The sequence below is a fragment of the Piliocolobus tephrosceles genome, chromosome 11 (genome assembly GCF_002776525.5).
Source record: "Piliocolobus tephrosceles isolate RC106 chromosome 11, ASM277652v3, whole genome shotgun sequence".
NCBI lineage: Eukaryota > Metazoa > Chordata > Mammalia > Primates > Cercopithecidae > Piliocolobus > Piliocolobus tephrosceles.
The window spans coordinates 100,690,370-100,717,922 of NC_045444.1; the positions used below are offsets into that span (position 1 = coordinate 100,690,370).

The 27,553-nt window shown below is 35.5% G+C and overlaps 1 protein-coding gene and 1 pseudogene across 3 annotated transcripts in view; one reads left to right on the forward strand and one right to left on the reverse strand.

Moving 5' to 3' along the window:
* SPAG16 (sperm associated antigen 16) overlaps positions 1 to 27,553 on the forward strand; it is a 1,175,325-nt gene that overhangs the window by 1,017,756 nt on the left and 130,016 nt on the right. The gene's annotated exons all lie outside the window — the stretch shown is intronic.
* LOC111548120 lies at positions 22,468 to 23,286 on the reverse strand (annotated as a pseudogene).

Genomic DNA, 27,553 nt, shown 5'->3' on the forward strand with positions numbered 1-27,553 from the left:
AAAAAAAAAAAAAAAAAAAAAAAAAAAAAAAAACAATGAAGAAACAAAAAAAAACCCTGAGATTTTGCTGCTGCATTCCTGAAACTCCCTCAGGACCATAAATACCTCTCTCTCTCTCTCTTTTTCTCTCTCTTTCCTTTCTCCACCAGCCCCTCCCACGACACCATCACATAACATTCACACACCCAGAGAGCTAGGCTTCAGAAGCCCCCTGGAATTTCCAATACTGATGCACTCCCTGATTCTCTTACTGTCCCTGGAGAAAGACTTCTTTTCTAGTCTGGTGGCTAAGAAAGCTCTGCCTTCATAACAAAACTGTTTATACTCTTAGTCTCTCAAGGTTTAGACTTCTGAAACCCAAAAACTTTGCTTACTAAAAGGGTGGGTGTGAGAATAAAAATCTAGCTTGAAGGAAGTAAAGTTGTAAGTTAGATAGGAATTGAGGGGGAGGAGGTAGTGAAAATTAGTTAATTTTTTGGAACACTGTCTTATCACATACATTTGCCCTTTATACATGTATTATTTTTGCTATTCAAATAAAAGTAACAATATGTATTTTTACAGAGTAAATTTTAATTTGTGCTTATTAAATTTTTGTTTTCTATCATCTTGAATATAATAAAGTGTAAATATATGTATATGTCTGTATAATTACAGTCAAGAGTTTAAAGTTCATATTCTAAATTGTCTCATTTATAATTTTTATGCCAAAGAAAGTGTGATGAGAGACCTCTGTGGAATTTTGATGCAAATATCAACCAAAAATTCTTGGTAGCATAGATCATCTGTCTCATTCAAGACCTAATGGTGAATTATTAGACAAACATCTCTGTAAATACAAGATTGGTTTATTCTTATCATGAATAAAGGGGAATTCTCATACAGTTTTACTTGACCGTCTTTTAGACCTTACAGTTCAATATCTAAATATTGGACATTTACATTAGAGATCTAATTAGACTATCTATCTGATATTCATTAGATAGCCTAATGGATTTGTCATTATTATCCTTCTGTCACTTTCCATTTTTAAAATTTTCCCTTATTATTCCAGCATCTTCAGTGTATTATATAAGAAAAACGTTTATCAAATTGTTCTTAGCATGAGAAAACATAATATACCAAGGAAACAGGAGGGAATTTCAGAAATTAGAATAAATTAAAAGTTTGAATGAATTTTTATGTTTAAAAATGTGCCATGTTTGTAGGGTCTCTTGAATTGCCTGTAATATACTGTAACTGATTTCAGCTTGATATGTATTTTTTAAGGTAAAAAAGGTTTCGTGTACTTTGAAGAAAGTAGTCTTTTTTATCATTATCATAACAATAATGTGATATTTATGTTTTAATTACCACAAACAGCAACCACCACGGACTGACTAAAATGAGCTTTGTACGGCTTCCATGCTACACACACACTGATCATTAAAAGTTTTCTCAGGATGATGAAATTTTAAAAATTATGTTAAATTAACCATAATTTTAACAATAATTTATGTCGAAACAATATTTTTTCTGTATCCTTCATCTCCTTATCTATAGAATGGGGGCACGTTTGACTAAGTGATTCCAAGATCTTATTTGGCTCTAAAAGTATTTGATTCTAATAAATAATGAAATAACAACAAATATCATTAAGTATAGATAATGAGTATCAAAGGAATAATGATGCAGTGCTCTACTACATAAATCACCTTTTTTAACTGTAATCATTCTTTACCTGCTATTGTGAATCAGTCGAGTTTTGATGTTAAATTGTGGTGTTTTTAAACAAACAGTGTAATTTTGTTTTATTTTATTTTATTTTTCTCGGTTTTATTTAGGTATAATTGACAAATAAAAATTGTATACATTTAAGGTACACACATGATGTTTTGATATATGTATGAATTATACAATGTAACAAGCTAATGCCTCTGTCTCCTCATATAGTTACCTATTTTTCTATAGTGAGAACAATTAAGATCTACTCTTTAAGCAAATTTTAAGTATACAATGCTTTACTATTAACTACAGTCATCATAATGTACATAAGATCTCCAGGACTTTTTCATCTTATAACTGAAAGTTTGTTCTTGATTGAATAGTTCACTGAGGGCACAGGTGCAATGGCCCCACATATGCATAAATTTTAATATTTGCATTTTTGCTTCTTGACTCAGCATAATCTCTCATCTATCCTCTCCAGTGAATTCTTAATTACTGATTATTTATGTCTTTACCTGTTTTGTTTGGAAGTTTTGCAAGAAATTTTGCATATTATTGTATGTGTGTGAATGTGTGTGTATAGCAATAAAATCATTTCTGTTATAAGCACTTGATAGAAGCATATATCTTTATATCAGTCTTGCGATTTCAGAGTAGTTTTGCATATATAGTGATCCTACCTTATTTTATTGCATGACATTGCAAAATAACCTTGGCTGTTATACTTCAAGGTCTCAGGTGTTGAGTCATTAGCAGCTATGGAATAGATCAGAATTATATTACAGCTGCACAACTACAAACAAAGAGTAATCCAAGATCTTTCATGCTTAACATCAGCATATGGACAACTTCTTAGCACTTGCCTGAAAGAAAGTTAATTTGGGAATTTCAAGCTAAATTCCCTCAGGATGACTTATCTGAATGATTTTTAACTCCTGTAATACAAATAGAAAGGCATGTGGAAATAAGTAGTATGCAATTAAAACAGAGAGCAATAACACAGACATTTGTGTATACATCTTCCAAAAATGGTCATTTTTAAAGAATGTATTTTAGCATATTTAGTTTATACATGCATGCACTTGGGAAATATTTAGTTCACTGACGTCCTGGGTGGAAACTAGTAATAGAAATAGATCTGTGACAATTTGTTAGAATTATTGAGTCTATAGTTTTAAAATTAAGCACACAGTGGCATCTACCAGAATTACAAACAAGAAACTGAATTTCAGAACATTTAAATTTCAGAAATCTGTGTGGCTGTCTAGACTATTGAAACCACCTCCTGTTCTTCCTGCTTAAACCATCTCTCTGCCTATACTCCCACCTATATGCCCTAAATCCATACTCCTCCTAATAGGCAAATTGATCTTGGGGAAATCAGATCAAATCTCCTATATAAGATGAAGAATATTTTCCCAGTGTACCTCATATAAATTAAAACCATCTCTGTGTACTCTAAGTGCTGTCACGACTGCATCTGCCTCTTCGACTTTATCTTCCACTACTCCCTCCGCAGCATTGCAGCCACACTGGCACGGACATGCCAAGTGCATTGCTGCTATGCTCGCTAATCCATCTGCCTACACTGCCCTGCCCCTGCCCTTGCCCATGGATCTTCTAATTTCTTTTAATTTAATAGACTTTATTTTTAGAGCAGTTTTAGGTTTACAGAAAAATTGGACAGAAGGTATAAGAAGTTTTCATATACCCCCTCTCCTTTCTCATCCCTTACACTGTATTTCGTATTATTAACATTTTGCATTAGTATGGAACAATCATTATAATTGAAGTAATATTGATATATTGTTTTGTTTTTTTTTAAGACGGAGTCTTGCTCTGTCACCCAGGCTGGAGTGCTGTGGCTGGATCTCAGCTCACTGCAAGCTCCGCCTCCCGGGTTCACGCCATTCTCCTGCCTCAGCCTCCCGGGTAGCTGGGACTACAGGCGCCGCCACCTCGCCCAGCTAGTTTTTTGTAGTTTTTAGTAGAGACGGGGTTTCACCGTGTTAGCCAGGATGGTCTCGATCTCCTGACCTCATGATCCGCCCGTCTCGGCCTCCCAAAGTGCTGGGATTACAGGCTTGAGCCACCGCGCCCGGCCTCGATATATTGTTATTAAATAAAGTCCATTAAGGTTTACTCTTTGTGCTGTTGAAGTCCATGCATTTTAACAAATGTATAACATCATGCATCCATCATTATATAACATACAGAACAGTTTTACCGTCCTAAAATTCTCCTGTGCGCCACCTATTTATCCCTTCTTCTTCCTTCCTCCAAAACTCTTGGCAAATCACAAATTCTTTTTACTGTCTCCATATTTTTGCCTTTTCCAGGATGTCATATAGTTGGAATTATGTAGTTTGCAGCTTTTGCAAACTGGCTTCTTTCACTAAACAATATGGATTCAAGGTTCCCCTATGTCTTTTATGGCTAAGATAGATCATTTCTTTTTGGCTCTGAATAATATTTCATGTTATGGCTTTACTACAGTTTGTTGATCATTTCATCTATTGAAGGACATCTTGGTTGCTTTCATGTTTTTGCAATTATGGGAAAGATTGCTATAAACATTCATGTGCCAGTTTTTATGTATACATAAGTTTTCAACTCATTTGAGTAAACGCTTAGAACAATATTGATGAATCATATGGTAACAGTATGTTAAGTTTTGTTAGAAATTGCCACACTGTTTGCCAAAGTGGATGTACAAATTTGTATTCTCACCAACATTGAATATGAGTTCCTGTTGGCTCCACATTCCCACCAGGATTTGTTAGATACAGATTTTGGTCATTCTAATCAGTGTACAGTAGTATCCCATTGTTGTTTTAATTTGCCATTTTCTGATGACATATGATGTTGAGCATCTTTTCATATGCTTATTTGCCATCTGTATATTTTCTTTGATGGTGTGTCTGTACAGATCTTTTGCCCACTTTTTAATTGGGTTCTTTGTTTTCTTATGATTGAGTTTTCAAAGTTTGTTGTATTTTTTGGACATAACCCCTTTATCTAATACATGTTTTGCAAATATTTTCTCCCAGTCTTTAGTTGATCTTTTTATTCTTTAACATGTCATTCGCAGAGGAGAAGTTTTTAATTTTAATGAGGTACAGTGTATAGATTTTTTTATGGATCACACTTTTGGTGTTGTATCTAAAAAGTTGTCACCAAACCAATGGTCATGTAAATTGTCTTTTATTTATGCTCTAGAAGTATTATAGTTTTGCCTTTTACATTTAGGTCTATAATTCATTTTGAATTAATTATTGTGAGTTCTAATAATTTTTTATTGCTGTTTCTCATTTGTATTATGATTTTAATGTCAACTTCTCAAAGGGGCCTTTCCTAATCACCCTAGCTAAAGCAGTCCCTCCCAACCAATCACTGTTTGATCCATTATTCTAATTTTCCCCTAGCATTGCCATTATCTAAAATTATATTGTCCTTTATTTTCATTCTTACTTTTTATTTTTCTAGAAGTCCTAAGTGAGCTGAGACTCGGTTTATTTTGTTTACTGTTCTATCCCCAGGGTTTAAGACAGTACTTGAAAATTATTTAGTGAATAAATGAATGAAAAAGAAATGCATTTAACAAAACTCACAGACACATAATGATATATGTTCAAGTCCTTATCTATGAGTGTCTTTGTAAGTAACAAAGACAGACAGCTTATAGGAATGAAAACTAGGGTAGCAAAGAGGAAGCAACACTCAAACAAAAGTATTACTATTTTGTTTGTTCTGCCTGTAACATGTATTAAGCCCAACTGAATCTAGAATATAATGCCACAAGAATGTTAGTAATGTTAGCTAGAATCTTAGCAATGTTGAATGATTTGCATGGAAGTTTTTCAAGTCCTTTACCTATTGCCAATAGACTTTATTTTTAGATCAGACCTACTTAAAGATTGTGAACAGTCAACAGAGCTCAACAAATTAGATATAGAATGAATGTTCCACAACAGAATAAAAGTCATATATGACAATCCCACAACTAACATACCTATGGTGAAAAGTTGAAAGCTTTTTCTCTAAGATCAGGAACAAGACAAAGATGCCCGCCCTCACCACTTCTGTTCAACATAATACTGAAAATTCAAGATAGGGCGTTTAGGCTAAAGAAAGAAATAAAAGGTATCCAAACAGAAAAGAATAAAGTGAAATTGTCTCTGTGTACTGATGACATGATATTACAGAAAAAACATTAAAGAATCCAGCAAAAAATGTTAGAATAAACAAACTTAGTAAAGTTTCAGGATCAAAATCAACTTATAAAAAAATCGGTAATGTTTCTATACACTAACAACGGACTGCCTGAAAAAAAAAAATTAAGAAAACAATCCCACTTACAAAAGTGTCAAAAGGAATAAAATACTTAGGAGTCAATTTAACCAATGAAGTGAAATATCTGTATACTGAAAACCATAAAACATTAATGAAAAAAAAGAAGATATCACAAAAAAATGGAAAGATACCCCATGTTTGTGAATTGAAAGAATTAATATTGTTAAAATGTCCATACTACCCAAAGCATTCTATAGATTCAATGCAATACCTATCAAAATTCCAATGTCATTCTTCACAGAAATAGAAAAAAAAAATCCCAAAAAATGTATGGAACTACAAAAAATCCTGAATAACTGAAGTAACTTTTACCAAAAAGATAAAAGCTGGATTCCAAGTCTTTCCTATTGTGAATAGTGCCGCAATAAACATACGTGTGCATGTGTCTTTATAGCAGCATGATTTATAATCCTTTGGGTATATACTCAGTAATGGGATGGCTGGGTCATATGGGATTTCTAGTTCTAGATCCTTGAGGAATCACCATACTGTTTTCCAGAATGGTTGAACTACTTTACAATCCCACCAACAGTGTAAAAGTGTTCCTATTTCTCCACATCCTCTCCAGCACCTGTTGTTTCCTGACTTTTGAATGATTGCCATTCTAACTGGTGTGAGATGGTATCTCATTGTGGTTTTGATTTGCATTTCTCTGATGGCCAGTGATGATGAGCATTTTTTCATGTGTCTGTTGGCTGTATGCATGTCTTCTTTTGAGAAATGTCTGTTCATATCCTTTGCCCACTTTTTGATGGAGTTGTTTGATTTTTTCTTGTAAATTTGTTTGAGCTCTTTGTAGGTTCTGGATATTAGCCCTTTGTCAGATGAGTAGATTGCAAAAATTTTCTCCCATTCTGTAGGTTGCCTGTTCACTCTGATGGTAGTTTCTTTTGCTGTGCAAAAGTTTTTTAGTTTAATTAGATTCCATTTGTCAATTTTGGCTTTTGTTGCCATTGCTTTTGGTGTTTTAGACATGAAGTCCTTGCCCATGCCTATGTCCTGAATGGTATTACCTGGGTTTTCTTCTAGGGTTTTTATGGTATTAGTTCTAACATTTAAGTCTCTAATCCATCTTGAATTAATTTTCATATAAGGAGTAAGGAAAGGATCCAGTTTCAGCTTTCTACTTATGGCTAGCCAATTTTCCCAGCACCATTTGTTAAATTGGGAATCCTTTCCCCATTTCTTGTTTTTGTCAGGTTTGTCAAGATCAGATGGCTGTAGATGTGTAGTATTACTTCTGAGGACTCTGTTCTGTTCCATTGGTCTATATCTCTGTTTTGGTACCAGTGCCATGCTGCTTTGGTTACTGTAGCCTTGTAGTATAGTTTGAAGTCAGGTAGTGCGATGCCTCCAGCTTTGTTCTTTTGACAACCCAAATGTCCATCAGTGACAGACTGGATTAAGAAAATGTGGCACATATACACAATGGAATACTATGCAGCCATAAAAAGGGATGAATTTGTGTCCTTTGTAGGGACATGGATGCAGCTGGAAACCATCATTCTCAGCAAACTATCACAAGAACAGAAAACCAAACACTGCATGTTCTCACTCATAGGTGGGAACTGAACAATGAGATCACTTGGACTTGGGAAGGGGAACATCACACACCGGGGCCTATTATGGGGAGGGGGGAGAGGGGAGAGATGGCATTGGGAGTTATACCTGATGTAAATGACGAGTTGATGGGTGCTGACGAGTTGATGGGTGCAGCACACCAACATGGCACAAGTGTACATATGTAAGAAACCTGCATGTTGTGCACATGTACCCTAGAACTTAAAGTATAATAATTTTAAAAAAAGAAAAAAAAAAAGATAAAAGCAGGAGGCACTCTACTACTGGATTTCAAAATATATTACAAACATATAATAAATAAAACCGTATGATACTGGCATAAAAACAGACACACTGACCAGTGGAATAGTATAGAGAGCCCAGGAATAAACCCATACATTTATGGTGAATTGATTTTTGACAGAGGTGCCAAGATCATACAATGGGGAAAGAAGAGTCCCTTCAAAAAATGATATTAGGAATACTTGATATTCATATACAGAAGGATAAAAATAGGCTTTTATTTCAAACCTTGTATAAGAATCAACTCAAAGTAGATTAAAACCTTAAATGTAAGACCTGAAACTATAAAGCTATTAAAAGAGAACATAATGGGAAAAGTTCCATAACATTGATTGGTCTGGGCAATGATTTGTTGGATATAACCTCAAAAGCAAAAGCACCAAGAGAAAATAAAGATATCACAAGTAAATGGAAAGATATTCAACAAATAAATTCTTTCATGGATTGAAAGAATTAATAGATAAAATGTCCATACTACTGAAAGCATTGTATAGATTCAATGCAATATCTATCAAAATTCCAATGTTACTATTCACAGAAATAGAAAAAAATCCCTAAAATGTGTATGGAAGGAACTACATGGGCTTGTATCAGATTGAAAGTTTCTGCACAGTAAACAACAAAGTGAAGAGAAAACCCATAGATCAGGAGAAAATGTTTGCAACTCATATATCAAATAAGAGGGTAAATAGCCAAAATATACAAGGAAATCAAACTACTTAAGAAGAAAACCCAAATGTCCATCAGTGACAGACTGGATTAAGAAAATGTGGCACATATACACCATGGAATACTATGCAGCCATAAAAAAGGATGAGTTCGTGTCCTTTGTAGGGACATGAATGCAGCTGGAAACCATCATTCTCAGCAAACTATCGCAAGAACAGAAAACCAAACACCGCACATTCTCACTCATAGGTGGGAAATGAACAATGAGATCACTTGGACTCAGGAAGGGGAACATCACACACCGGGGCCTATTATGGGGAGGGAGGAGTGGGGAAGGATGGCACGGGAGTTATACCTGATATAAAGGACGAGTTGATGGGTGCAGCACACCAACATGGCACAAGTATACATATGTAACAAACCTGCACGTTATGCACATGTACCCTAGAACTTAAAGTATAATAATAAAAATAAATAAACAGTGACATCTGGAAGAAAAAAAAAAAAAGAAGAAGAAGAAGAAAACAAATAACCCTAATAAAAAGTGAGTGAAGGACTCAAATGGATGTTTCTTGAAAGAAGAGATACAAATTGCTAGCAAATACATGAGAAAATCCTCAACATCTCTAATTATAAGAGAAACGTAAATTAAAATCACAATGAGAAATTGCCTTACAGCTGTTAGGGTGACTATTATCAAAAGATAACAAGTGTTGGCAAGCACGTGGAGGAAAGGGAACCCTCATATGCTGTAGGTGGTATTGCAAATTAATACAGACATTTTGGAAAACAGTATGAAGGTTCCTCAAAAAATTAAAAATAGAATTATTGTGAGATCCAGCAATCTCACCACTGTATATATATCCAAAGGAATTGAAGTCAGTATGTTGAAGAGTTTGCACTCCCATGTTGACGGCAGTACTCTTCACAATAGTCAAGATATGGAAACAATGTAAGTGTCCATCAATGGATGAATGGATTTTTTAAATGTGATATATTTATACAATGGAATACTATTCAGCCTTAAAAAAGGAAATTTGTCAGTTTTGGCAACATGAATGAAACTAGAGGACATTGTCTTAAGTGAAATATCTAATGACATTTTAGAGGAACATTATATAGGACTAACCATGTCATCAGAAAACTCAATATTTTATCTTCCAGAGGCTAAAAGACGAACCAATATGACTGAAAATAAACAAATTAACAGAAGGCATTTGAATTTATGATAAAAGTAAACAATAGAGAAATTATGGCTTGGCTTAATGAATGTAAGAAAAGTAAACAATAGAGAAATTGTGGCTTGGCTTAATGAATACAACAAGAAGCATCAAGCATCTGAAGGGTGTGTGTGTGTGTGTGTGTATGTGTGTATTCTTCTTTGTGTATTTAGGTGCCATTAGATATATCATTAGCTTCTGGATTTCTGCATTAATACATGCCATGCATGTAAAAGCTGCATAAAGTGCTTTCTCCTATGCTATTCAGCAGTAAGTTTTTGAAAGTCAGAGATTGCTGTATGTAAATGTTACTAAGTTCTACCAATCTCTAAAAATCGCATTTAATAACAATATGCCAGACTTTTTATGTATAGAAAGAAATAGAATTATGTTATAAACACAATAATGAGTTATTTATCTTTTCAATATCTTCTGGGAAAAATTTGCAAGGTTTTGAAAGCCCACTTTAAATTTAAATTATAATGGTGGACATTTATGTTCTCAAGGTATCCATGTAATATATAGATAGCAAAATATCTTTGTTTCAGTTTAAACATGAAAATCCAAAATTAGTGTGTCATAATCAAGGGAATTGTCTAATGTTGTCTTTCTGAAGATAAATGACATTTTTAAATTTTTTATTATAAAATCTTACGATAAAATCAATGGGACTTTTCCATAAGTTAGAGAAGAAAATAAAACATCTAGCCTAATCTGACCTCCCAAATATAGAAATTGAATTCCATTTTAAATGATTTCCTTTGATCTTTGGACATATGCCTATTCTTTGAATGATTATGGCTGGAACTGGTGAACATAGAATTGTGTGTGCACACTAGTGTGTGTGTGTGTGTGCATGTGTGTGTGTTTTGCTTACATAAATCATAATTATTTTTTGATTAGTTAAATGTCTATCTTTTCTGAAGCATGAGATTTTTACTAAATGCAATAAATTTAGTGTACATTCAATTTTTCAAAACTATTTCAATCTACTCTGTGCCAAACTACAAATTGTAATGCCATAAGAATTATATTGCATGTATTTTATAACTTCAATCTACTTATTGGAAGGAGGGGGTGGTGAAACATATGTCATGTAGCTGTTAAAGGAGATCTTTGCCAGGTACTTCTAAAGAAGATTTTCATTCAGGAGAAAATAATTGCAAAACAGAGAAGGTCTGTGAGAAGAATCTATCTTGAGCACTTAAGCTGAAACCAGAAGTCCAACAATGACCTCTGAATTATGGGGGTCACCTTGTATCCTCTATTTATCTTTAAAATTGAGCTTATCCTGAAATGTTTGCTTAAAGGTAAATGTTATTTCCTGGTCGAGATCTTACAATGAATTAGTGCCAGAGACAGAACTTGGATTAAAGGAAAGAAAACATCTTTTGACTTTTAGGCCCATTATTATCAATATGTTTAGTTTCATAGCTTGTCTCCTCCCATTGGAGTCTTAATTCCTTTAAAACTGGAATTTCATCACACTCATCTTTGTATCCCTTAGAACACCAGGTACAAGATCATGCACTTAAAAATGTATTGACTTGAATAATTTTCCAGTGCAGTCTACTTACCTACATAAATATTCAGTTAGCAGACTAGACATGAAATGGTAACATTATTGAACATTGGCTGCATTTAACCATTCTGTTAATTCCATTTGCATAGTCTTTGTTCAAGTATTTTACAGTTCAAGCTTTCTTTTGGACCATAATCCAAACATATTTAAAAAATAAAAATGAAGTCCATTGTGGGTATTTTTTACTTTCATAGAAGAAAGTGTAATTTAAACCTGTTGGTTGATAAAATAGAAGAAGCATCTTGGGATCCAAGATTTTCTTCGGGATACCAATCTGAGTGGTCTGTCACTTTCTGCTTACAACATACTATGCTTATCAAACTAAACTCCTCAAAATGGAACTCATGAGCCTCTATGATATGGCTCCTGACTACATGTCCAACTTTATCTTCAGTCAACCTATAGCTTTCATATTCTCATGAGTCAACGTATTAGCTGTCTTTCTACTCCTAGAATATCTCAACTTTGCCATTTTAGGAGTTTTCACTTGCTTTCCCATATGCCTGAAATGCATATCCTTGATTAGTCCCATGGTTGACTCCATAGCCCTACAGTTCTTGGATTTAAATATCCTAGATATTTAAGTATCTTGTAAAGGGGTGTTTTCTGACCATCTTATCTATAAAGTAGCTCCCTCCCCATCAGAGGTACTTGCTGTCACATCACACTTTTTATTTCTTTCACAGGATGCATCACAATAATGATCATATTCAGTAGCTGTCTTCTAAAACAAAGTATAAGTTTCATGAATACAGTAACTTTTTCTACCTTTTTCCTGAATATACCCACTGTGCAGAAAACAGTGCCCAACAGAAAGTAAAAGTCTAGGAAATGATTTCTGAATGAAAAAACAAATATTTACTGAAAAGCTGTGACTTTTGAGATCTTAATTTAAGCGGTAAATTAATTTGAAGGGTGAAGTATAATTCTGATACATTTTTGCATTTTTGTTTTCTCTAAAACCAATGACTAGTAAGTATCCATGTTGTAAGCCAGCCAAACTACACTACTATTTCAACAATTAAGACTGAGACATAGGAAATTAGGAAGTTTTCCAAAGTAGTGATGGGGATAAAAAAAGAATTTTTTTAGCTTTGTTTATATTCAAACAAGAAATAACTGTATTTTTAAAATTTTCCCCATCAGAGGTACTGAACGTAAATAGGTGCCTTATGATACCAAGTATTTTTTCGTATCTGTATCCATTTTAATAATTACCTTATGCAGAAGTTCATAAATTTAGAAGTTTGTTGGAAAGTTGTTATTTCTAATCTCCTAATAAGTTGAAAGAAAATGATGACTTCAAACAATATATGGAAACATTATTAAGAGAAACTGGCCATGTGTAGTGGCTCATGCCTGTAACTCCACCACTTTGGGAGGCCAAGGCTGGTGGATCACCTGAGGTCAGGTGTTTGAGACCAGCCTGGCCAACATGGCAAAACCCGTCTCTAATAAAAATACAAAAATTAGCTGGGTGTGGTGGGGGATGCCTGTAATCCCAGCTACTCGAAAAGCTGAAGGAGGAGAATCACTTGAACCTGGGAGGCGGAGGTCGCAGTGAGCCAAGATTGTGCCATTGCACTCCAGCCTGAGTGACAAGAGTGAAACTATGTCTCAGAAAAACATAAATAAATAAAAAAAGAAACTGTGTGAAACCCCCCCCCCAAAAAAAGAAAGAAAAAAGGAAGAATAGCAGGAGTCTGTTTTTATATGAATGTCATTGAGCTTAACATATCTAGAAGTTAAACTTTGAAGAGTTTTAACTATATATGTGATTCTCATAATATCTATTTAATTCAGAGGAAAATCAGAATAATTTCTTATAAGGAAACTTGTGATCTTAATACACAGTACTATAATATTGACAACACTTCATTAAAATTATAAGTACTTATTGGTTTCCTTTCAAATTGTCACATCTGTGCCATTTCTATCTGTATGGCTTTTACAATTATAATTTATATTTACCAATTTTCCTTTTTAACATAGTATAAGGTATGAAAGATTTTTTATCACTTCCTAATTATTTTGTTATATTTTGCTATCTATGTTCTGAAAGCTATTTACATCTCTTATATCTGTATGATGGAAATTTTTTTAATTCTTTAATTTCTAGGGTACATGTACACAACGTGCAGGTTTGTTACATGGGTATACAGGTGCCTTGTTGGTTTGCTGCACCCATGAACTCATTTACATTAGGTATTTCTCCTAATGCTATCTCTTCCCTTACCCTCCAACCCACCACAGGCCCCAGTGTGTGATGTTCCCCTGTGTTCAAGTGTTCTCATTGTTCATTTCCCACCTATGAGTGAGAACATGCGGTGTTTGGTTTTCTGTTCTTGCGATAGTTTGCTGAGAATGATAGTTTCCAGCTTCATCCATGTCCATGCAAAAGACATGAACTCATCCTTTTTTTATGACTGCATAGTATTCCATGGTGTATATGTGCCACATTTTCTTAACCCAGTCTGTCATTGATGGACATTTGGGTTGGTTCCAAGTCTTTGCTATTGTGAATAGTGCCGCAATAAACATACGTGTGCATGTGTCTGTCTTTATAGTAGCATGATTTATAAATCCTTTGGGTATATACCCAGTAATGGGATGGATGGGTCAAATGGTATTTCTGGTTCTAGATCCTTGAGGAATCGCCACACTGTCTTCCACAATGGTTGAACTAGTTTATACTCCCACCAACAGTGTAAAAGCGTTCCTATTTCTCCACATCTTCTCCAGCATCTGTTGTCTCCTGGCTTTTTAATGATTGCCATTCTGACTGGTGTGAGATGTCTCACTGTGGTTTTGATTTGCATTTATCTGATGACCAGTGATGATGAGCATTTATTCATGTTTCTGTTGACTGCATAAATGTCTTCTTTTGAGAAGTGTCTCTTCATATTTGTTGCCCACTTTATGATGGGATGCATTTTTTTCTTTTTTTTTTTTGTAAATTTGTTTAAGTTCTTTGATTCTGGATATTAGCCCTTTGTCAAATGGGTAGATTGCAAAAATTTTCTCCCATTCTATAGGTTGCCTGTTCACTCTAATGGTAGTTTCTTTTGCTGTACAGAAGCTCTTTAGTTTAATTAGATCCCATTTGTCTATTTTGCCTTTTGTTGCCATTGCTTTTGGTGTTTTAGTCATGAAGTCTTTGCCCATGCCTATGTCCTGAATGATATTCCCTAGGTTTTCTTCTGGGGTTTTTATTATTATTATTATTATTATTATTATTATTATTATTATTATTATTATTATAAGTTGCAGGGTACATGTGCACAACGTGCAGGTTTGTTACATATGTATACATGTACCATGTTGGTGTGCTGCACCCATTAACTTGTCATTTACATTAGGTATATCTCCTAATGCTATCCCTCCCCCCTAACCCCCTCCCCACAATAGGACCCAGTGTGTGATATTTCCCTTCCTGTGTCCAAGTGATCTCATTGTTCAATTCCCACCTATGAGTGTGAAAATGCGGTATTTGGTTTTCTGTTCTTGCGACAGTGTGCTGAGAATGATGGTTTCCAGCTGCATCCATGTCCCTACAAAGGACATGAACTCATCCTTTTTCATGGCTGCATAATATTCTGTGGTGTCTATGTGCCACATTTTCTTAATCCAGTCTGTCACTGATGGACTTTTGGGTCGATTCCAAGTCTTTGCTATTGTGAATAGTGCCACAATAAACATATGTGTGCACATGTCTTTATAGCAGCATGACTTATAATCCTTTGGGTATATACCCAGTAATGGGATGGCTGGGTCAATGGTGTTTCTAGTTCTAGATCCTTGAGGAATCGCCACACCATTTTCCATAATGGTTGAACTAGTTTACAGTCCCACCAACAGTGTAAAAGTGTTCCTATTTCTCCACATCCTCTCCAGCACCTGTTGTTTCCTGAGTTTTTAATGGTTGCCATTCTAACTGGTGTGAGATGGTATCTCATTGTGGTTTTGATTTGCATTTCTCTGATGGCCAGTGATGATGAGCATTTTTTCATGTGTCTGTTGGCTGTATGCATAACTTCTTTTGAGAAATGTCTGTTCATATCCTTTGCCCACATTTTGATGGGGTTGTTTGTTTTTTTCTTGTAAATTTGATTGAGTTCTTTATAGGTTCTGGATAGTAGCCCTTTGTCAGATAAGTAGATTGCAAAAAATTTCTCCCATTCTGTAGGTTGCCTGTTCACTCTGATGGTTGTTTCTTTTGCTGTGCAGAAGTTCTTTAGTTTAATTAGATTCCATTTGTCAATTTTGGCTTTTGTTGCCATTGCTTTTGGTGTTTTAGACATGAAGCCCTTGCCCATGCCTATGTCCTGAATGGTATTACCTAGGTTTTCTTCTAGGGTTTTTATGGCTTTAGGTCTAACATTTAAGTCTCTAATCCATCTTGAATTAATTTTCATATAAGGAGTAAGGAAAGGATCCAGTTTCAGCTTTCTACTTATGGCTAGCCAATTTTCCCAGCACCATTTATTAAATAGGGAATCCTTTCCCCATTTCTTGTTTTTGTCAGGTTTGTCAAAGATCAGATGGCTGTAGATGTGTGGCATTATCTGAGGGCTCTGTTCTGTTCCATTGATCTATATCTCTGTTTTGGTACCAGTACCATGCTGTTTTGTTTACTGTAGGCTTGTAGTATAGTTTGAAGTCAGGTAGCGTGATGCCTCCAGCTTTATTCTTTTGGCTTAGGATTGTCTTGGCATTGTGGGGTGTTTTGTGGTTTCATATGAACTTTAAAGCAGTTTTTTCCAATTCTGTGAAGAAAATCATTCTTATACACCAGAAACAGACAAACAGAGAGCCAAATCATGAATGAACTCCCATTCACAATAGCTTCAAAGAGAATAAAATACATAGGAATACAACTTCCAAGGGATGTGAAGGACCTCTTCAAGGAGAACTACAAACCACTGCTCAGTGAAATAAAAGAGGACACAAACCAATGGAAGAACATACCATGCTCATGGATAGGAAGAATCACTATTGTGAAAATGGCCATACTGCCCAAGGTAATTTATAGATTCTTCTAGGGATTTTATGGTTTTAGGTCTAACATTTAAGTCTTTAATCCATCTTGAATTTTTGTATAAGGTGTAAGGAAGGGATCCAGTTTCAGCTTTCTGCATATGGCTAACCAGTTTTCCCGGTACCATTTATTAAATAGGGAACCCTTTCCCCATTTCTTGTTTTTGTCAGGTTTGTCAAAGATCAGATTGTTGTAGATGTGTGGTGTTATTTCTGGGACCTCTGTTCTGTTCTATTGGTCTATATCTCTGTTTTGGTACAGAGATACCAAACAGTACCGTGCTGTGTTGGTTAATGTACCCTTGTAGTATAGTGTGAAGTCAGATAGCATGGTGCTTCCAGCTTTGTTCTTTTTGCTTGGGATTGTTTTGGCAATGTGGACCCTTTTGTGGTTCCATATGAAATTTAAAGTAGTTTTTTCCAGGTCTGTGAAGAAAGTCATTGGTAGCTTGGTGGGGATTGCACTGAATCTATAAGTTCAATAGGGGTTGCTTATCAGCTTAAGGAGATTTTGGGCGGAGACAATGGGCTTTCTAAATATACAATCATGTCATCTGCAAACAGGGACAATTTGACTTCCTCTTTTCCTAATTAAATACCCTTTATTTCTTTCTCCTGCCTGATTGCCCTGGCCAGAACTTCCAACACTATGTTGAATAGGAGTAGTGAGAGAGGGCATCCCTGTCTTGTGCCAGTTTTCAAAGGGAATGCTTCCACTTTTTGCCCATTCAGTATGATATTGGCTGTGGCTCTATAAATAGCTCTTACTATTTTGAGATATGTTCCATCAATACCTAGTTTATTGAGAGTTTTTAGCATGAAGGGCTGTTGAATTTTGTCAAAAGCCTTTTCTGCATCTATTGAGATAATCATGTGAGTTTTGCCTTTGGTTCTGTTTATGTGATGCATTACAGTCATTGATTTGCATATGTTGAACCAGCCTTGCATCCCAGGGATGAAGCTGACTTGATCGTGGTGGATAAGTTTTTGTTGTGCTGCTGGATACAGTTTGCCAGTATTTTATTGAAGATCTGCATCAATGTTCATCAGGGATATTGGTCTAAAATTACCTTTTTATGTTTGGTCTCTGCCAGGCTTTGGTATCAGGATGATGCTGGCCTCATAAAATGAGTTGGGAGGATTCCCTCTTTTTCTGTTAATTGGAATAGTTTCAGAAGGAATGGTACCAGCTCCTCTTTGTACCTCTAATAGAATTCAGCTGTGAATCCTTCTGGTCCTAGACTTTTTTTGGTTGCTAGGCTATTAATTATTGCCTCAATGTCAGAGCCTGTGATTGATCTGTTCAGAGATTCAACTTCTTCCTGGTTTGGTCTTGGGAGGGTGTATGTGTCCAGGAATTTATTCATTTCTTCTAGGTTTTCTAGTTTGTTTGTGTAGAGGTATTTATAGTATTCTCTGATGGTAGTTTGTGTTTCTGTGGGATTGGTGGTGATATCCCCTTTATCATTTTTTACTGTGTCTATTTCATTCTTCTCTCTTTTCTTCTTTATTAGTCTTGCTAGCAGTCTATCAATTTTGTTGATCTTTTAAAAAAAAAAAACAGCTCCTGGATTCTTTAATTTTTTGGAGGGTTTTTATGTCTCTATCTCCTTCAGATCTGCTCTGATCTTACTTATTTCTTGCCTTCTGCTAGCTTTTGAAATTGTTTACTCTTGCTTCTCTTGTTCTCCTACTTGCGATATTAGGATGTCAATTTTAGATCTGTCCTACTTTCTCCTGTGGGCATTTAGTGCTATAAATTTCCCTCTACTCACTGCTATAAATGTGTCCCAGAGATTCTGGTACATTTTGTCTTTGTTCTCATTGCTTTCAAAGAGCACCTTTATTTCTGCCTTCATTTCATTATTTACCCAGTAGTCATTCAGGAGCAGGTTGTTCAGTTTCCATGTAGTTAGGTGGTTTTGAGTGAGTTTCTTAATCTTGTGTCTTAATTTGATTGCACTGTGGTCTGAGAGACAGTTTGCTGTAATTTCTGTTCTTTTACATTTGCTGAGGAGTGCTTTACTTCCAACTGTGTGGTCAATTTTGGAATAAGTGTGATGTGCTGAGAAGAATGTATATTCTGTTGATTTGGGGTAGGGAGTTCTGTAGATGTCTATTAGGTCCACTTGGTGCAGAGCTGAGTTCATGTCCTGGATATCCTTGTTAACCTTCTGTCTTGTTGATCTGTCTAATATTGAGAGCAGAGTGTTAAAATCTCCCATTATTATTGTGTAGGAGGCTAAGTCTCTTTGTAGGTCTCTAAGGACTTGCTTTATGAATCTGGGTGCTCCTGTATTGGGTGCATATATGTTTAGAATATTTAGCTCTTCTTGTTGAATTAATCCCTTCACCATTATGTAATGGCCTTCTTTGTCCCATTTGATCTTTGTTTGTTGGTTTAAAGTCTGTTTTATCAGAGAGTAGGATTGCTGCCCCTGCTATTTCTTCTTTCTTTCTTTCCATTTGCTTGGTAGATCTTCCTCCATCCCTTTATATTGAGCCTATGTGTGTCTCTGCATGTGAGATGGGTCTCCTGAATACAGCATACTGATGGGTCTTGACTCTATCCAATTTTCCAGTCTGTGTCTTTTAATTGGGGCATTTAGCCCATTTACATTTAAAGTTAATATTGTTATGTGTGAATTTGATCCTGTCATTATGATGTTAGCTGGTTCTTTTGCCCATTAGTTGATGCAGTTTCTTCCTAGCATCGATGGTCTTTACATGTTTTTCCAGTGGCTAGTTCCTGTTGTTCCTTTCCATGTTTATTGCTTCCTTCAGGAGCTCTTGTAAGGCAGGCCTGGTGGTGACAAAATCTCTCAGCATTTGCTTCTCTGTAAAGGATTTTATTTCTTCTTTACTTATGAAGCTTAGGTGGCTGGATGTGAAATTCTGGGTTGAAAATTCTTTTAAGAATGTTGAATATTGTCCCCCACTCTCTTCTGGCTTGTAGAGTTTCTGCCGAGAGATCTGCTGTTAGTCTGATGGGCTTCCCTTTGTGGGTAACCCGACCTTTCTCTCTGGCTGCCCTTAACATTTTTTCCTTCATTTCAACCTTGGTTAATCTGACAATTATGTGTCTTGGGGTTGCTCTTCTCCAGGAGCATCTTTGTGGTGTTCTCTGTGTTTCCTGAATTTGATTGTTGGCCTGCCTTGCTAGGTTGGGGAAGTTCTCCTGGATAATATCCTGCAGAGTGTTTTCCAACTTGGTTCCATTCTCCCCGTTACTTTCAGGTACACTAATCAAACGTAGATTTGGTCTTTTCACATAGTCCCAGATTTCTTGGAGGCTTTGTTCATTTCTTTTTACGTTTTTTCTCTAAACTTCTCTTCTCACTTTAGTTCATTAATTTTATCTTCAATCACTGATACCCTTTCTTCTACTTGATCTTCAAAGTCATTCTTTGTCCGCTTTGTTCCATTGCTGGTGAGGAGCTGCGATCCTTTGGAGGAGAAGTGGTGCTCTGATTTTTAGAATTTTCAGCTTGTCTGCTCTGGTTTCTCCCCATCTTTGTGGTTTTATCTACCTTTAGTCTTTGACGTTAGTAACTTGCAGATGGGGTTTTGGTGTAGATGACCTTTTTGTTGATGTTGCACTCTCCGGGTGAGGCGATGCCCCACCCTGCTTTGGCTTGCCCTTTGTGGGCTGCACCCACTGTCCAGTCAGTCCCAGTGAGATGAACCAGGTACCTCATTTGGAAATACAGAAATCTCCCGTCTTCTGCGTCGATCACGCTGGGAGCTGCAGACAGGAGCTATTCCTATTTGGTCATCTTGGAACCAGACCCCATCCTTTTTCAAGGTATGAAAGATTTGTTGACCTTATTTTGTCTAGGTAGAGGAACTGTATCATACAATGGTATATTTGAGCTTCTGTGGGACTGATATAGTCCTTCTATAAAGAGCCTACATAAATGCCTTACGGATCTTCATATTTTCCTAAGAAGCACTATCTTTGAGAAAAAACTTATTTTCTGGTAAATAAAATGAGGAAATATTAGGGGCAGAGTTGAGAGCCTTCAACTTTCAATTATTCCCTTTAAAGCTCATATTTGATTTTGGATTATGCTACAGTGAATGCACACAAATCCCACTTTTCAAATGGAATAATTTATTTTCTTAATGTTTATGTTTCAACCTAAAATAATTGTTTTTATACCTGCATTTGAACCTCCAGAAAACAAGATTCTCAGAATAATGAAAAACTACATTTTAACCTAAATGTGGAACTGTGATTACAGACATTACTGCAAGCAAGTGATTCAAACACCACTTTTCCTGTGTCATCTTTTAAACACCACAGCAGATTTTTTATTTTGAACCTGTACTTGACTTCTGCTTCTATCTAAGTTAGAGGAACAGTAATTGGATGTACCCTCCTGCCTGAAACAATAACAAGCAACAACAAAAACAAACAGAATGTCTGAAACAAGCTTTTTTTTTTTTTTTTTTTTTTTTTTTGAGACAGAGTCTTGCTCTGTCTCCAGGTTGGAGTGCAGTGGCGCAATCTCGGCTGACTGCAATCTCTGCCTCCTGGGTTCAAACGATTCTCCTGCCTCAGCCTCCAGAGTAGCTGGGACTACAGACGTGCACCACAATACCCAGCTAAGTTTTCTGGTTTTAGTAAAGACTGGGTTTCACCATGTTGACAAGGATGGTCCGATATCTTGACCTGGTGATCCGCCCTCATCAACCTCCTGAGAAACAAGCACTTTTTAAAATTGCAATACACTAGGCAATGAAGTGCAAGGAACCCAGAGAGATGAAAAACAGAGCCCCACATTTGCATCACCTTCCTGCTTTGAGAGAATTTCTAAGCCACAACTCAAGAAAGGAGAGCCCAGATGGAAATTGGTGAACTCTGTAAGGTAAGGAAATGAAAATGAGAGCACAGGGATAGCAAGGCTTTTGAAATTCACAGAATAGAGATCTGGAGAGGTAAGAGATACACAAAGAACCCCAAATATTTGCATAAGATACTCCTCAAGTATTTATCAGAGTACTGATCAGGACATGCATGTAAGAAAACTGATTGACATTTGTCGTACGTTCCATCCATCAGTAGCACAACACATATTCCTTTCAAGTATACATGAAACATTGACCAAGATATATACTAAGCCATAAAATAAGTCTTAGTGAATTTTAAAAGATTCAACTCACACAATGTATTTCTCTAACCAAAACAGGATAGACTTAAAATTAAATCAGTCCCCAAATATTTGAAAATCAAAAAACCCATGGATCAAAGAAGAAATAAAAAGAGAAATAAAAAAGTATTTTGAACTGAACGACAATGAAAATACAAACATATCAAAAACTAAGGAATGACGCTAAAGCAGTTCTTAGGAATTTACAGCACTATATGCTAACATTACTAAAGACAAGATGTCTCAAATTAATGACACCAACGATCACTTTAAGACACCAGAAGACATGAAAATTAACTCAACGTAGCAGAAAGGAAAGTATGAATACCAGGACAGAAATCATGATCAAATAGAGATGATGTCAGTAATGCAATGCTGTTTTAATATTTGAAATCAGACAGTGTAATTCACCATGCAAACTAAAAAACATGCAAAAAAATAAAGAAGACATAAATAAATAAAGAGCTATACTTGTTCATCAACAGAAGACTCAAAATGATTAAGATGTCAGTTCTCCCCAAACTTATCTATAGATTAAATACAATGCGAGTTCAAATCCTAGCAGGTCTGAATTGAAGAAATTTTCAAGCTGATTTTAAAACTCATATGGAAATAAACAAATATAGAATCACTAAAACAACTTTGAAAAAGAACAAAGTTGGAGTAGTAACACTATCTGCTCTCAAGGTTTATTATGATGCTACAATAATCAAGACTGTATTGGATAGGCATAAAGAAATAACTTGGTCAAAGAAACAGAGTAGAGATTCCAGAAATAGATCCACATATGGGCAACTGTTGTTGGTTTTTTTTTTTTTTTTTTTTTTTTTTTAAGTTTGTCGTCTTTCTGAAAAATCTTCATAGAAAACTGTTTGGTTTAACTCTAAGCAGCCCGCTCCTGAGCTGTGAGGAAGCTTGCCTTCTTTGGAGCTACCTGATCTTTCTTCTCAGCAAGGGACATTTTGGGATGGTTCTACCTCTTTTTAACTTATTTATTGGGTGTCTTCTCATAGACTGGATTCTCTCATATCGCAGCATGATCTTTCTTATATATCCCCTACATGTCTGGAGTTATGCTGTTCTTTATATATTGAGAGGATTGTTTCTTGTAAGCATCTTCATCTTCCTCCACTTAGTAGCCCATGTAATCAGGAACATTCTGGCCTATAATGTGCTTCTGGTGTACTTCTGCATTAAATTCCTTGCTTTCAGAATCATAATCAGGGAATCGTTTGGTACTGTAAGGGATGGACAAATCTCCATTCACATCTCCCTCAGGGCCCCAAAAACTTTACTGTCAGTAGGAGTTCTGGCAAGGCCTTTATCTCCAGTCACCACCACTTGGCCTTCATAGATCTTGTCCATACCAAACCTATTGAGAAGCCTATGGTCCAGCAGCAGGCCAGTATAATACGCTGCAGTGTAATTTGTCAGGCCAACCTTCACACCATATTTTGACAGTTCATGTGCATATGCTATGTAGACTATCATATCCCCTTCTATACAGGCATAAGCAATCTGAACAAATGATATCTGTTTGTTACACTATCATCCTGTATTTGGGTGTTTTCTATTTATTTTTATCCTGTATCAACAAGCGTTTCTGAGCATAGTAATCAGTTTTACCCTTCCGTTGTCTTCTAAATTTCACTTGATGTCTCTTAAAGTAGACCTTATTCTTAACAACTTTAACAAATCACATCCTGCAGATCTAATGCCCATGTCCGCAGCTTGGCAGAGACTTCTAGGCCCAGCATCGCTAGGTGGGGAAAAGAGGGAGCAACTGATTTCTGATGAAGTTGATGACAGGGAAGAATGGGAACTCTCATACACTCCTGGTGGGAATGTAAAATGGCATGACTCCTATCTGTTTGGAAAACAGTTTTTGACAGTTTTTTAGAAAGTTTAATATATACCTATCATAGGACTCAGCCATTATACTCCTAAGAGAAACAAAAACAGATGTCCATACAAAGACTGGTACCCGAATATTCATAGAATCTTTATATTCAGTCGTCAAAAACTAGAAATAACTCAAATGACCATCACCCAAATTGTGGTATATCCATACAATAAAATGTAACAAACTACTGATAAACACAGTGTGGATGAATCTAGAAATAATTATACTGAGTTTCAAAAGCTAGTCGAAAAACAGTATATATGGTGTGATCCCATTTATATAGAACTCAAAAAAATACAAAGTAATCTATATAACTGAAAGCACAGTTCCTGTAGAGAGGCTTCCTGTAGAGAGGATTGCAGTGGGTTCTAATCTTTCATTATAAATGAGAACAAAGAAACATGCAGGGGTGATGGATATGTTTACTATCTTGTGGTAAAGGCTTCAGAAGTATATACATGTGTTAAAACATTGAATTGTACACTTTATATGTGTACATTTTATCGCAGATCAATTATACTTTAACACTGTTAAAATATGAATAAAGCATGTCTTAAAACATTTAGAAATTCAAAATAGCATAAATTAAATATAAATTATAAATGATTGAATCAATTATAATGAAATTGCTGGAAAAAGTGTTATCAGAAATAAAAAGAAAATGGTACCTTACTATGGTCACGATAAATCTAATGAGGAGAAATATTGTATAACACTGATAAACACTAGTGGATTTTGTTCCTGGTTCAAATCTGTCAATTCAGTATTTCCTAAGATTAATATTAATTTATTGCATAAAACATTTGTGTTTAGTCAATTGATAGATTATTTCTTCTAAATACAGAGGAAGCTTTATCTGGGAATTACGTGATTTCCTAGTGACTCTGACTACTATTCTAACAGGACACAATTTTGCAGATATATTCTTCTTGATTTTGACTAAGAATTTAAAGAAATACCATTGTTAAATTTTTTAATTAAGTTTTTCTACCATCTCAGAATGAAAATTTTAGAGCAGAAAAGACCTCAGAAACCTTGTAATGTATCTCCTCGATACATAAATTGAGCTCAATTTAAATGGCTAACTTAGGATATGAGGAGTAATTGGCAACAAGTGCTGGAACCAGATTTCAAGTCTCATAATATCCAGTCCAAAACTGTGAGACACTATGTAGGTTTCTTCAACTTGACATATTATGTATGATAGCATAATGGATTTTCTAAATAGGTGGAAGAAGCCTTTACCTTGGACTGACAGATTTGCTGTGAAAAGACAAAAAGGATCACAGCAGGTTCAGATGAAACATTGACAGGAGCCTCCACCTAACTCCAATACTGACTCAGCATGAGACGTATAGATGACAGCAACCAATACTCTAAAAAATTATATATGTAAGAAAAGATGCAGCCTAGCAAACACATAAAAGTATGCAACTGTGATAATTATTAATAATTATTAATAATTGCAGGGCCTACCAGTCTTCTGTCAGTAAATTGATTGTACACAGGTTTACTGCCTGGGTAATTTGTTTATCTTGCCTGCATCAGCTATTTTGTTGAATTATTATCATAATAACATGTGTGAACCAGTCTTCTAAAAGTGTAAAGACTTGGTCTCTTCTTGTTAATTTATGCTTTAGTCATGACAGCAGCAACAACCACCACAAAAATAATAGCAAATACTTACAGGGTGTTAAATATATGCTGGCCCCATATTAGCACTGTATAACAATTCACATATTCGCACTCCTTTAAATATTTTAGGTATTTCTAAATACATATATGTTAACTCCTTTAATTGCCACAAAGCCTATAAGTTTGATGCTATTTTTACCCCTAATATGCAGATGTGGAAACAGAAAGATACATTAAGTTGTGGAGCAAGAAACACCCTGGAGATAATACTCTAAACCACTTTTTTAAAGTGTAGAATTAGCTTTACAAAAAATAACAAATAAAAAGCTTGCCACTTTAGCCAAAATTCGGAAGAAAGATTGTATTCCAAACTAATGCTTTCTGCTGATATTGGCAGAATTTCTGCTGCTCTAATAGTTTCTGTTTAATGAGCAAATTGCTTTAAGTACACATATAACACTGTGGCATTTAGGATAAGATATTCAGCCAATTCCTTTCTCATCTGTGATAGTTCCAGCTCTGCTTATTTGTACAATAGCACTTTGAATTTAACCTTTAGAAAAACACAAGAAATTAACATTATAAACTTCTGTAAATTACTAATGAATAAAGGGGGCAACAAAATCAGTAATTTGTTAAATAAAACACAATGGAAGCATTCATGAAGATGTCATGAAAATGCTAATTAATAATCAAAACGTATCCTATTGATCTGAAAGCTTTTTCAGTTAGGAGACTTCTAGATAACATTTAAAAATAAGCACTGTACATTCTTAAGTAGAGATTTCATGACTAGGTCATATCCTCATTTTGGGGTGTAAGGGAATACCCTGCAGTGAATATCCTCTGAAAGAGACTGCTTTGTGAGAAAAAACACAAAGATTATCTTCTAGGTCACTAATAAGGGCTGATTATTTCATGTCATGTCATATTGCTCTTCTTTTTCCTCTTTGTCTTGATAAATTGTATCAGTTCTCCAAAACCCAGCTTATCTCATCCCTTTAATCTCCTTTAGTTTGATTTCTTTCTTCTTTGACTTTCCAGAACACTGAGGTCTATACACAGCATCTAGCACTAAGTTATATAATATTTCTCCTTTTGGTTATTGATTCTAACTCCTTAGCTGAGCATTAAATATTGTAATATACACCCTGCTGGTGGTGCATCTGTCTCATGTTTCTCTGTCAAGCACCTATCATCAAAGAACCACAGGTAGGAGACTCTTAGGAGCACTCTACTCCTTCTGTCCACTGAAAAGAAAAAGTGTATATTCATTTGGAGGTCATTGCATATGCAGAAAGCTAAAAGTCCAGCTAAATATTATTTAAGTTGAAAATGATTGCCTTCTTTGGGTAAGAAAGTCTTTTAGTTTTTCCAGTCTAGTCAAACTTCATTACCAAATTATCTTTTATCCAATAAACTCATTTTTAAGGTTGAATAATATTCTACTGTGTGTGTGTGCACGCGCGTGTGTATTTGTGTGTAACTCTGTTTTCTTTATCCATTCATCCACTGATGGACACTTACGTTGATTTCATGTCTTGGCTATGATGACTAGTACTGCAATAAACATGGGAGTACAAATGTCTGTTTAATATACTGATTTCCTTTCTTTGGATATATCCCCAAAAGTGAGATTGTTGGCTCTATTATAGATCTATTTTTAATTTTTTGAGGAACCTCCATACTGTTTTCCATAATGGCCATACCAATTTACTCTCCCACCAACTGTGTACAAAGGTTCTCTTTCCTCATATTCTTGCCAATATGCATCTTTTATCTTTCTGATAACAGACGATTTAACAGGTGGTAGATATCTCATTGTGGTTTTCAATTGCATTTCCCTGATGATTGGTGATGACAGCACCTTTTCACTTACCTGTTGGCCATTTGTATGCCTTCCTTGGAAAACTACCTACTCAGGTCTGTTGCTCATTGTTTAATCAGATTATTTGAGGTTTTTATTTCCACTGTTGAGTTGTAACAGTTTCTTATATATTTTGGATATTAAGCCCTTATCAGATATATGGCTTACAAACATTTTTTCCCAATCCATAAGTTTCTGTTTCATTCTGTTGATTGTTTCATTTGCTGTTCAAATGAAAAACTACTAAACTACTTAACTACTAAAACTTCTAGCCGGCTGTGCTGGCTCATGCCTATAATCCTAGCACTTTGGGAGGTCGAGGCAGGTGAACCACGAGGAGTTCGAGACCAGCCTGGCCAATATGGTGAAACCCCATCTCTACTAAAAATACGAAAAATTAGCTGGGTATGGTGGTGGGCACCTGTAACTCCAGCTACTCAGGAGGCTGAGGCAGGAGAATCGCTTGACCGGGGAGGCAGAGGTTGCAGTGAGTCGAGATCGCACCACTGCCTAGCACTGGAGACAATGCAAGACTCCATCTCAAAAAATAAAAATAATAAATAA